The sequence below is a fragment of the Chionomys nivalis genome, chromosome X, assembly GCF_950005125.1.
Source record: "Chionomys nivalis chromosome X, mChiNiv1.1, whole genome shotgun sequence".
Lineage (NCBI taxonomy): Eukaryota > Metazoa > Chordata > Mammalia > Rodentia > Cricetidae > Chionomys > Chionomys nivalis.
In genome coordinates, this window is record NC_080112.1 from 129,093,704 (window position 1) to 129,106,054 (window position 12,351).

Genomic DNA, 12,351 nt, shown 5'->3' on the forward strand with positions numbered 1-12,351 from the left:
TATGAGATGAAAGAAATTTAGACAAGACACAGGAGAGAGCCATGTAATGATGTAGACAGAGACTGGATTGATTCACAGACAAGTAAAGTAATGGTAAAGGTTGCTGGCAACTATTGAAAGCTAGAAATTATGATAGATATTCTCCCTGATGTGGGAGAATGGTCTGTATTCTGTCAATTATATTTTAAATAAACGCTGATTGGCCAGTAGCCAGGCAAGAAGTATATGCGGGACAACCAGACAGGAAGTAGAGGCGGGCCAATGAGAACAGGAGAATTCTGGGGAGAATAAAGCCCATTCCTCTGCAGTCCTGGCCCAGCCACAGAAAAAAGCAAGATGTGACAGCCTCGTTGAAAAAGGTACTGAGCCACGTGGCTAACATAGACAAGAATAATGGGCTAATATAAGTTAGAAGAGTTAATAAGAAGCTAATGAACCAATCAGTTTTATAACTAATGTAGACCTCTGTGTGATTTCTTTGGGACTTAATGATTGTGGCAACTGGACAGGACAGAAACTCAGACAACATTCTCCCAGAGACTTTTAAGGGAACATGGCTTCTGCTCTGTGACACATTGATTTCTGACTTCTAGTCTCCAGAAATGTGACATTAACGTTTTGATGTTTGTGATGTTTTCTTCCAGCAGAATGAGGGAACTTTATATTACAGTCCCATATATTGTAAATAAGGAATAAGAGAAATGAAAGACAAAATACCTGTTATTGTAAAACACAGAACATCCTTTAAAAGACAATTGCTTTGTCTTTTGCTCTCAGATTATATTTATTGTAGAATAACAATAACAATAAAAATAAAAATAAGAATACTCAGGCTGGTAAGATGGCACAGTGGGTAAAGGGACTTGCTGTATAACTCTGATGACATGAGTTCAATCCCCAGAATCTACAGAAAGGTGGAAAGATTGAATCTACTCTTCTAAGTTGTTTCTGAACTCCACATGCATGGCATGACATGTATATTCCCACATCATATACACACTCACATGTATGAAATTTATTGTTATGTATATTCATTTTATTAGTTCTCTCCCTGTAGAGAATCCTAATATAATAAGCTATTACATCAGTGGGCTAAGCCATGGTGTTGGGTAGGTTGGCTGTATTAATTAAATCTGTATTTTTAAAAGATATTTTTGTGTATGTATAAAGTATGTGTGCATTCATGTGTGTGAGTGGGGGCACACACATGCCACCCAACTCATTTGGAGGTTAGAGGACGACCATGGGTGTCAGTCCTCTTGTTTGAGACAGAATCTGAGTCCAAGAGCTTCCAGGGGTTCTTATACATGATAAGAATAAATAATGCAGGATGCTCTCAGCAGGTGAAGGTGCCTGACACCAGGCCTGTTGACCTGAATTCAGTCCTCAGGTCAACTACATGGTAGAAGGAGAGAAACAACCATACAAAGTTCTCCTCTGACCTCCACACATGCATGTCATGCTTATTCACATGCACATCATGCATGGACGCATGCATACACACGAATGAGTAACCATAAATAAAAATGTAGGACTCGGAAGATGGCCTGAGTTCAGTCTCTAGGACCTGTATGATATAATGAAAGAGCTAAGTCCTAGAAGTTATCCTTTAACATCCGTCTGAGCACTGTGGCATGTGTGTACTCACCTACACTAAATAAATAAAAACAATTAAAATGTAAAAAACATATAATCCATTTACATATATACATATATATGATGTACTTTGATCTACTTACACACAGTGTATTATCATACACACACACACACACACACATATAGCTCCAACCCATTCTATCTTTTATACTGTATTCAAGAAAGAATATCTAATTGTATATGCAGCTTTGAAAGTCATAAACACTTTTAATATCATGGAATATTCTTTGAAATGTCCTTTATACACCCTGAAAGTATCATTTGTATTTAATGTTTCTCATCCTTCTGGATGGATATTGCATAATTTGTTTGACTACTTCTATGGCGGTAGACATTTAGGTTAAATAGATGTAATTTTTCTTTAAAAATATTGTTACTATTTTAAATTTAATTTTACTAATTTTATGTGTCTGAGTGTTTTGCTGCATGAACGTTTGCCTGTGCACCACATGTGTGCAGTGTCTTAAGGGACCAGAAGAGTGCATTGAATCCCTTGAACTGGAATTACAGAGAGTTGTGCATCATTATGTAGGAGCTGGGAATCAAAGCTGGATCCTCTGAAAGAGCTGCCAGAGCTCTTAATTACTGAGCCTTCTCTCCTGGCCCACTTTAGTCTTTCTTAAAATTGGTTTCAACCAGGTTCCCAATTTTTCCTTCTTACGTTAGATTCCAAAATGTGGTTTGATATTAGAAATAACGTTACTCTCTCTCAAACTAACAGAAAAGACTTTTCAATAAGCAGTATTTTGAATATTTGCCACAATTAGTTTGACTTGATATGAAGTCCCTTGGGTATTCTGGGAAAAATTACATACTACAGTTGCATACAACTGTGTTCAGGTCAACACTTAGACCAGGATGGTTTTTGCCAGGCTATATAACCTTGGTCATGATGAATGGGATCTATATTCATGCCTAAAATTCTATACTTTTTTTGGCCCTGTAATGAAATGATACAATTTCAAGATAGACCAGGGAATCCTGGCAGAGAGAAGGCACTCCCTGGCACATATCTAGACTAGCCCATCTGCTGAAATTATCATGTCTATGCATGGAGGAACAAACAAATGGAAGCAGAGTACAAGATATGTATAAAACAGCAACTTCTAACTTGTAATAAGGTTCACTCACAGTATTTCATGGTATAAAATAGCTAAGATTATATCAGATAGCAAGGGCAGGAGGCAGCAGTTTGATGTGGGATTTCATTGGTCAATAAAGAAACTGCTTTGGCCCATCTGATAGGGCAGAATTTAGGTAGGCGGAGTAAACAGGACAGAATGCTGGGAGGAAGAGGAAGTGAGCTCAGATGCCATTTCCTCTCCTCTCGGGGGCAGAAGAGATGCAGGGCAGCTCCTCTCAGGGCCAGACGCGATGAAGCAAGCCACCAGGTCAGACATGCTGAATCTTTCCCGGTAAGCTACCATCTCATGGTGCTATACAGAATATTAGAAATGGGTTAGATAAATATGTAAGAGCTAGCCAATAAGAGGCTGAAACTAATGGGCCAAGCAGTGTTTAAAAGAATACAGTTTCCGTGTAATTATTTCAGGGCATAAGCTAGCCAGGCAACCAGGAGCTGGGGTGCCAGGAACACAGTCCGCAGCTCCCACTACAGCAGTTTGTTGAAGGGCAGATGATTAATGATAAAATACATAGGATTCACTATTGATCTTGATGCACATGGCTTTAGATATGAAATTTTGCAGCAGGCATTTGGATTCAGATGTATTGTAATCCCTATCGTGGGTAAACCTTGCAAAGGGAGATCTGAATATAATTTGCACAGTGTTGTTTTCTTTCCCATATTTTATGGATAACTTATCATAAGGGCACGTAATCATTCATTTAGCACAACTTGAAAATGTAAATGTACCAAAATGCCTGTGATAGCTGAAAAGATCCTTTAGGATGAGTTTGACAGCATTACTGAAAATAATACCAGTGATTTCCATTTATCTCCATTTATTTGGTACTCTACAGAATAACTTTACAGTCTTTTGGTGTAATGGACTGATGAGTAATTTCTTCCTTTGTTTCTCTAACGTCTCTGGGAAGATCACCTAAGCACCTGTTCTTACATGCCCACATAATGGAAATCTGAGAGAGAAACTAGAGCCTCCCGCTGGTCATTGATGTTCCTAAAAACTGTATGTCTCATGTTTATAATATATCTCTAAGGAGAATTTTCATTGACATTTAGAGGTAAAATTTCCAAACATATCTCTCATTTATTTTTTTTTCACCAACTTCTTTGGAGTTGAAAACTCAGGTTTTACTGTGATATTTTTATCTGTTGCATTTATTTGTGCCTGCAAAAGTGTCTGTGTGTATGCATGTATGTGAGTGTGTGTGTGTGTGAGAGAGTGTGTGTGAGTGTGTGTGAGTGTGTGTGAGTGTGTGAGAGAGAGTGTGTGAGTGTGTGTGTGAGAGTGTGTGAGTGTGTGTGTGAGAGTGTGTGTGTGAGAGAGTGTGTGTGTGTGAGAGAGAGTGTGTGTGAGAGAGTGTGTGTGTGAATGTGTGTGTGAGAGAGTGTGTGAGTGTGTGAGTGTGTGTGTGTGTGAGTGTGTGTGTGTAGTCTGTGCTCTTGTGGGAGACTGCATTATCCTTTCACTATGTGGGGCCCAGGGATTGAATTCAGGCTGTCAGACTTGGTAGAAAGCACCCTTACCCACGGAGCCATGTCGGTGGCTGAAAGATACCTTTCTCTGTTACAAATACTCAACTAGATCTATGAGTTCCCGATCTGCATTGCTTGGCTCTTTGCTGTCACCTTTTGAGATTACTGAGTAGGCTTTGACTTTGTTCTCCCAAGATGAATCTGTCCCATGAACATCAATTAACTACAGAACAGTTCCTTCTCTTTTTCTAATCAATCTTGACTGACCCAGTCAAGCGCTCTTCTATTTTTAGGTATTGTTGGTCATGAAACAGGATTTCTAACTGTTCGCTTTCATTTAATTATGTCAGTTTTTTTAAAAGAAGATGAGCAGGTCATAGGTCTACATGTTTTATTACTCCTCAGACAACACTGAAATATCATCTGTATATCACCTATTGCCCTACCTTCCCTCGGTTTGACAGACAAAATAAAACACCAGCAATGGAGAAGCATCTGTTTTAAATGCATATAACAGATGGCATGATTTGAACTCCACAACAGAGAAGAACTGAAACCCAAACTTACTCTGAGAGGTAGCAGTTGTTTAACTGAAGTTCTGCACACTCCAGGGGGACAAATTGCTTCCCAAACGATAATGCCTTAAATTGAAATGCTCTAACATCCTATCACCTCTGCTTCTGTTATTCTTTTCCATAGTGAAATTTAAGTTTTTGTTCTTCTATCATCAGCTATAGTCTTCCTCCTCTTGAACCTGACTAATAATTGGCAATGGGGTTGACATTGTGTGAAGTAACTTAAAGAGATATAGGTCCTACCTCTATGCTTTGCATTCGAAACTGAGCACTCCACAGTGCTATCCCAGTTGAAGGAATATAACTGCACATGGAACAATGTCGTAAACATGTTTTACCAGCTGTTCCTCCTGCTTCTGCTTTCTGTTTTTTTTTAATTTCAGTGAAATATAACTACATACTCTAAAATTCTCCATTCTTATGTGTACAATTTAATGAGTTTTCACAATATATATATATATGTATGTATAGACATACCCTTGTAGCTGGCACTCCAATGTATTAGAGTTCTGTAATTTTAGAAAGTTTGTTTTCATCTTTATCCAGTCAATTTTTTTTTCACCAGACACTTCACTGCCCTGGTTTTCATCACCATAGATGAATTTTGTCTGCTGTAGCACATTATATACATAGAGCCCCATGTGCCTGATATTTCCCCACTCAATACAATGATACACTTCCCTAGCTCATTCCTGTCTATTGCTTGGTAGAATTTCATTACACATGTATACCACAATTTGTTTTCCATTCTTTTATTGATGGACACCTAGTATATTTGTAGTTTTTAGCTACTTTGAATAAAGCTGCAACAAAAATTTTCTACTCAAATGTTTTTGAGGACATCTGCTTAAATTTCTCATATTTTCAGTTCTAGGGAAGGAAAGAAATGGATCACAATTAGTTTTATGTTCAATTTTATTAAGAAACCTCCACATGATTTATCATTTTAGATTCCCATCAAAAAATGAAAGATCGCATTTCTTTGAATTCTTGCCATTGATATAGTTACCTTTAAAAATATTACTTTGTATTAAAATTTAGCCATTTTACTGAGTATGTGATAGTTTTCATTTTTATTTCTATGATATGTGAACATCTTTTCATACATTTATTGATTATTAGTATATGTTCCATTTGTTGTGTTTGTTCAAGGTTTTTTACTCATTTTTTTGTGGAGTTGTCTTTTTAAAAATTTGATTTGTAGGAGTTATTTACACATTCTGGATACAACTTAGCTATTTCTGTTTTCATTCCAAGTCTGAGCATGAAAGCTCATTTTCTTTTCTTGTCAAAACACCAATTGATGCAAACAACACAATATGTTGCTACTTCACCCAAAAGCAGTGTTTTCACTCTGCCCCTTCTTGATGGCTCAGTGGGTCACTTGCAGAATGCTCATTTTGTTTCTTTTCTATTTATTTTTATTGAGCTCTACATTTTTCTCTGCTTCCCTCCCTATATCTCCTCTCTCTTTCAACCCTCTCCCAAGTTCCCCATGCTCCCAATTTACTCAAGAGATCTTGTTTTTTCTACTTCCCATGTAGAATAGATCTATGTATGTCTCTCTTAGGGTCCTCATTGTTGTCTAGGTTCTCTGGGATTGTGATTTGTAGGCTGGTTTTCTTTGCTTTATGTTTAAAAGCCACTTATGAGTGAGTACATGTGATAATTGTCTTTCTGTGTCTAGGTTACCTTACTCAAAATAATGTTTTCTAGCTCCATCCATTTGACTACAAATTTCGAGATGTTATTTTTTTCTACTATGTAGTACTCCATTATGTAAATGTACCACATTTTCCTTATTCATTCTTTGGTCGGGGGGTTTTAGATTGCTTCCAGGTTCTGGCTATGACAAACAATGATGCTATGAACACATGTCCTTGTAGCATGATTGAACATCCTTTGGCTATATACCCAAAAGTGGTATGACTGGGTCTTGAGGAAGGTTGTTTCCTAATATTCTGAGAAATTTACATACAGATATCCAAAGGGGCTCTACCATCTTGCACTCCACCAGCAATGCAGAAGTGTTCCCTTTACCCTACAACCTCTCCAGCATAAGTTATCATCACTATTTATGACCTTGGCCATTCTTATAGCTGTAAGATGGAATCTCAGAGTTGTTTCAGTTTGCATTTCTCTGAAGACTAAGGATGTTGAGCATTTTCTTTAGTGTCTTTCAACCATTTTAGATTCCTCTGTTGAGAGTTCTCTGTTTAGGTCTGTATTCCATTTTTTATTGGATTATTTGTTCTTTTAATGACCAATTTTTTGAGTTCTTTGTACATTTTGGAGATCAGACCTCTGTCTAATGTGGGGTTGGTGAAGATTTTTTTCCCCAACTGTCATTTTGTCTTGTTGACCATGTACTTTATCATGAAGAAATGTTGTATTTGTAGAAAGCTTTTTCAGCATCTAATGAGCTGATCATGTCGTTTTTATTTTTGAGTTTGTTTATATGGTGGTTTACATTGACAGATTTGCATATGTTGAACCATCCCTGAATCTCTGGAATGAAGCTTACTTGATCATAATGGATGATGGTTCTGATGTGTTCTTGGATTTGATTTGCCAGTATTTTTGTATCAATGTTCATAAGTGAGATTGATACCTTTCTTAGTAATGTTCTTATGTGGTCTGTTTATCAGGGTAATTGTACCCTCATAAAAAGAGTTTAGCAATGTTCCTTCTGTTTCTATTGTGTGGAACAATTTGAGGAGTATTGGTATTATTTCTTCTTTGAAAGTCTTGTAGAGTTCTGAGCTGAAACTATCTGGTTCTGGGTTTTTTTGTTTGTTTGTTTTGTTTTTTTTGTTGGGAGACTTTTGATGTCTGTTTCTATTTCTTCAACAGTTATAGGTCTGTTTAATTTGCTTATCTGGTCTTGATTTAATATTGGTAAGTGATATTTATCCAGAAAGTTTTCTATTTTCTTTAAGTTTTCCAATTTTGTGGAGTACAGGCTTTTGAAATATGACCTGATGAGTCTCTGTATTTCCTCCATGTCTGTTGTTATGTCCCCCTTTTCATTTCTGATTTTGTTAGTTTGGATATTCTCTCTCTGCCTTTTGGGTAGTTTGGATAAAGGTTTGTCGATTTTGTTGATTTCCTGGAAGAACCAACTCTTTGTCTCATTGATTCTTTGTTTTATTTTCTTTGTTTCTATTTTGTTGATTTCAGCTCTCACTTTAATTATTTCCTGCTGTCTAGTTCTCTTGAGTGAGTTTGCTTATTTTTGTTCTAAAGTTTTCAAATGTTCTGTTAATTCACTAGTGTGAGATTTTTCCAGTTTCTTTATGTAGGCATTTAGTGTTATGAACTTCCTCTGAACACTGCTTTCATTGTGTCCCATAAATTTTGGTATATTGTATGGTCAGTTTCATTGAATTTTAGGAAGTCTTTAATATTTCAATTTATTTCTTCCTTGACCCATTGATGCTTCAGGTGAGCATTGTTTAATTTCCATGTGTTTGTGGGCTTTCTGGAATTAGTACTGCTGTTGAATTCTAGTTTTAAGACATGGTAATCTGATAAGATACATGGGGTTATTCCAATTTTTTTTTGTATCTGTTGAGGTTTGTTTTGCTACCGAGTATGTGGTTAGTATTTGAGAAGGCTCCATGAGGTGCTTTTCTGTTTGGATGGAATATTCTATAGATGTCCATTTGAGTCATAACATCTGTTCTCTTATTTCTCTGTTCATTTTTTTGTCTGACTGACCTGTCCAGTGGTGAGAGGGAAGTATTGAAGTCTCCCACTTTTAGTGTGTGAGGTTTAATGTATGACTTAAGCTTTAGAAGTGTTTTTTTTTACATAAGAGGGTGCCCTTGTATTTAGGGCATAGATGTTCAGTATTGAGATTTCCTCTTGGTGGATTTTTTTCCTGTGACTAATATGAAATGTCCTTCTTTGTCTCTTTTGATTGATTTTAGTTTGAAGTCTATTTTGTTAGATATTAGGATAGCTACACCAGCTTGTTTCTCAGGTCCACTTGATTGGAAATTTTTTCCCAACCCTTTACTCTGAGGCAATGTCTGTCTTTGAGGTTGAGGTGTGTTTCTTGTGTGCAGAAGAAGGATGGATTCTGTTTTCATATCCAATCTGTTAGCCTGTGCCGTTTTATAGGTGAGTTGAGTCCACTTACATTAAGGGATACTAATGACCAGCGATTGCTATCTCCTGTTAATTTAGTTTTCATTGTTGGTGATGTTAAATTGTATGTTTTTCCCTTCTTTGGGGTTTGCTGCTGTGCGGTCATCAATTGTCTGTGTGTTTTGTTGATGTAGCCAACTTCCTTCGGTTGGAGTTTTCCTTCTAGTCCTTTGTGTAGGGCTGAATATGTGGCTATGTATTGGTTTAATCTAGTTTTGTCATGGAATATATTGTTTTGTCCTTCTATGGTGATTGAAAGTTTTGCTGGGTGTAGTAGTCTGGGCTGGCATCTGTGGTCTCTTAATGTCTGAATAACTTCTGGCTTTCATTGTCTCCAATGAGAAGTCAGGTGTTATTCTGATAGGTCTGCCTTTATATGTTACTTGGCCTTTTTCCTTTGCAGCTCTTAATATTCTTTATTTATTCTGTATGTTTAGTGTTTTGATTATTATGTGGCGAGGGGACTTTTTTTAAATCCAGTCCATTTGGTATTCTGTATGCTTCTTGTATCTTGATAGGCATATCTTTCTTTAGGTTGGGAAAGTTTTCTATGACTTTGTTAAGTATATTTTCTGTGCTTTTGAGTTGAACTTCTTCTTCTTCTTCCAAACCTATTAGTCTTAGGTTTGGTCTTTTCTTGGTGTCCTATACTTCTTCAATATTTTGGGTTAAACTTTTGTTAGATATAATGTTTTCTTTGACCAATGAGCCTATTTCCTCTATTGTATCCTCAGCACTTGAGGGTCTCTCTTCCATCTCTTGTATTCTGCTGTTTATGCTTGCATTTGTGGTTCCTGATAGTTTTCTCATGATTTCTGCTTCTATAATTCCCTCAGCATGTGTTTTCTTTATTGTCTCTATTTCAGTCTTTAAGCCTTGAATAGTTTCTTTCATATGTTTGATTGATTTTTTTTTTGGTTTTTTAAAAAGGGATTTGCTGATGTCGTCTAATTTTTTGTTTGTATTTTCCTCCATTTCTTTGAGGGAATTTCTCATTTCCTCTAAGAGTCTCAAACATTCTTCTGATGTTATTTTTTAGGTCATTTTCTTCTGCTTCATCTGTATCCAGTTGTTCAAGTCTTGCTGTTGTAGGGTCTTTAGATTTTACTGTTGTTGTATTTTCTTTGTGGTGTTGCATGTGTTCTTACCTTGTCTACTCATCTTTTCCTCTAATTGACGTGGTTGGGGCTGTCTGTGACTCTGCTGATTAATCTTCTAGGTTCCAGTGGATCCAAGGTTCAGATTGTTGCTACTCATGGTACGTTAGTGCCAGGGTTCTAGTTACCCCATTGGTCACTTTATGTTCCTGGACGTCTTTCAGTGCTCCAGTTTGCCCTGCTCCCCATGGAGTTTGCTGTTTCATGCCTGCTCTGGCCTAGGTTGCTGGCTAAATGTCCTTGGTCTGGGTCTGCTCCTTTGGAGGTCTCTGGCTTGGTTTTGGCCTTGCAAAGGTCTCTGGTTTTGATCTACTCCCTCAGAGGTCTCAGACTCAGGTGTGCCCTGATCCTCACAGGACTTGACTCGGGCCTACTCCCTCAGAAATCCCGGACTCATGCCAGGACCAGCAGAGGTGCCAGAGTCATGCCCAGATCCACAGAGTTTCTTGTTCAGGCCTAGGTTCTCGGAGGTCCCAGACTCATGCCCAGACCTGCAGTCGTCCTGGCAGGTCTACTCCCTTGAACGTCCCAGATTCATGCCCCGACCTGCACCAGTCTCTGGATCTGGCCCACTCACTCAGCAGTTGCTCTCCAGTGCCTGCTCATGTGGAGTTTGCTGTCTCAGGTCTGTTCCAGCCCAGGTTGTTGGCTCAGTCCCTGGTCTGGATCCACTCCAGCTAGGTGAATATTCATGGCCTCGATGATGTTCATTTTTATTGGTCTATCTTTTATTTTTATTTTTTGTGTGTTTATGTATCAATAAGAAGTTTTAATTAATAACATTTAGGGATTATATGTCTTTAAGAGTTAGGCACATGCTTGAGCTCTCTTTTCTTATAATTCCTTGAGGATTCATTAATTAAATGGGTAAGAGAATACTACCTGATGTTGGCTGGGCTTTTGTGTTTAGCATCAAATCAACAGGTTTATGTTGAAGCTGGCTTCATACCTTCAGGCCAAAATAATGAAGTGAGCCCAGAGCCTGGTCCTCATCATATCAGCCAGCACAGCTCTTGGAGGGTGTGAGCTACAGTGAAATAGTTTACCTTTTCTAAGAGTTTTGTTGTTAAGCTTTTATATCCAATGCCGCCATTCATATTGAAATAATATTCTGTATGGTTCAATATTTTTAAGGCTATTTTTATATAAAATTATATTTCTTTAATGTGTGTGTGTATGTGTGTGTATGTGTGTGTTCTTACCCTCTGATACAATACTCATATTGCTCAGCAGTTTGCATTTTTAAAGTTAATGATACACCTTGGAGATTTTATATATGTCCTTTAAAAGTAAAAAAAAAAAATTGGAGGTTAAAGGAATGACTTGGGGGTAAGAACACTTGCTGTGAAAATGAGAATGTGCAAGTTAAAATCCCCTGCACTTGTATAAAATCTAGGCATGATTATATGTGCCTGAAACACAGTGGTTCTCAACCTCTGGGTCATGACCCCTAAGGATCAAATGATTATTTTTAGAGAGATTGCTTAATACTATTGGAAATATCAGATATTTATATTACACTTTATAATAGTAACAATCTTACAGTTTGTTATGAAGTAGAAAAGAAAATAATTTTATGGTTAGGAGTCACCACCACGTGAGGAGCTGTGTTAAAGGGTCACAGTGTTAGGAAGGTTGAAAACCACTGCTGTAACCCAATCATAGGGTTCAGGGAAGACAGGAGGACCTTGCTAGCCAGTCAGCTTAGCCTTTAAGGTTTGCTTCAGGGTCATCAAGGGATTCTGTTTCAAAAACAAAGTGGACAGTTATAGAGGAAGACACCTGACATTCTTCATAATACATAGTCATGGATGTGTGCACTATCCCCATGCAAATATGCTTCACTCCATAAAAACATACAAAAATTCATTTGCCTGCAAATTAAGTTGAACAGGCAGGGGAGAAATGCACACCCTGTCTTCTAATACCTCAATTAGCAAAACATGGAGCATGTTTTCCGAGTAGAAGAAACGGTGTTCAATATTCATTTCAGGAATCTAGAATTCTTGTGGTGGAGGATAAGCTTAGCTAAAAAATGTCTAGGTTAAGTGAAAGGATAAGTGTAAAATGGAAGGCAAGAGAGGCAGCTGTAGATTGTTGGACTTAGAATGTGAATTGACAAAAGAAATTTCCTCTGAGGTGAGTACATGAAAAACTCACAGCTTTTGAGATATTGGTTGATAAGTAAAGT

General features: G+C 37.4%; 1 non-coding gene across 1 annotated transcript; it reads right to left on the reverse strand.

Moving 5' to 3' along the window:
* Positions 1-6,134: 6,134 nt before the first annotated feature.
* On the reverse strand, positions 6,135-6,262 carry LOC130868730 (small nucleolar RNA SNORA21). Its single transcript, XR_009056547.1, has one exon. It is a non-coding gene; the product is annotated as a small nucleolar RNA SNORA21 (small nucleolar RNA).
* Between the last annotated feature and the right edge of the window lie 6,089 nt (positions 6,263-12,351).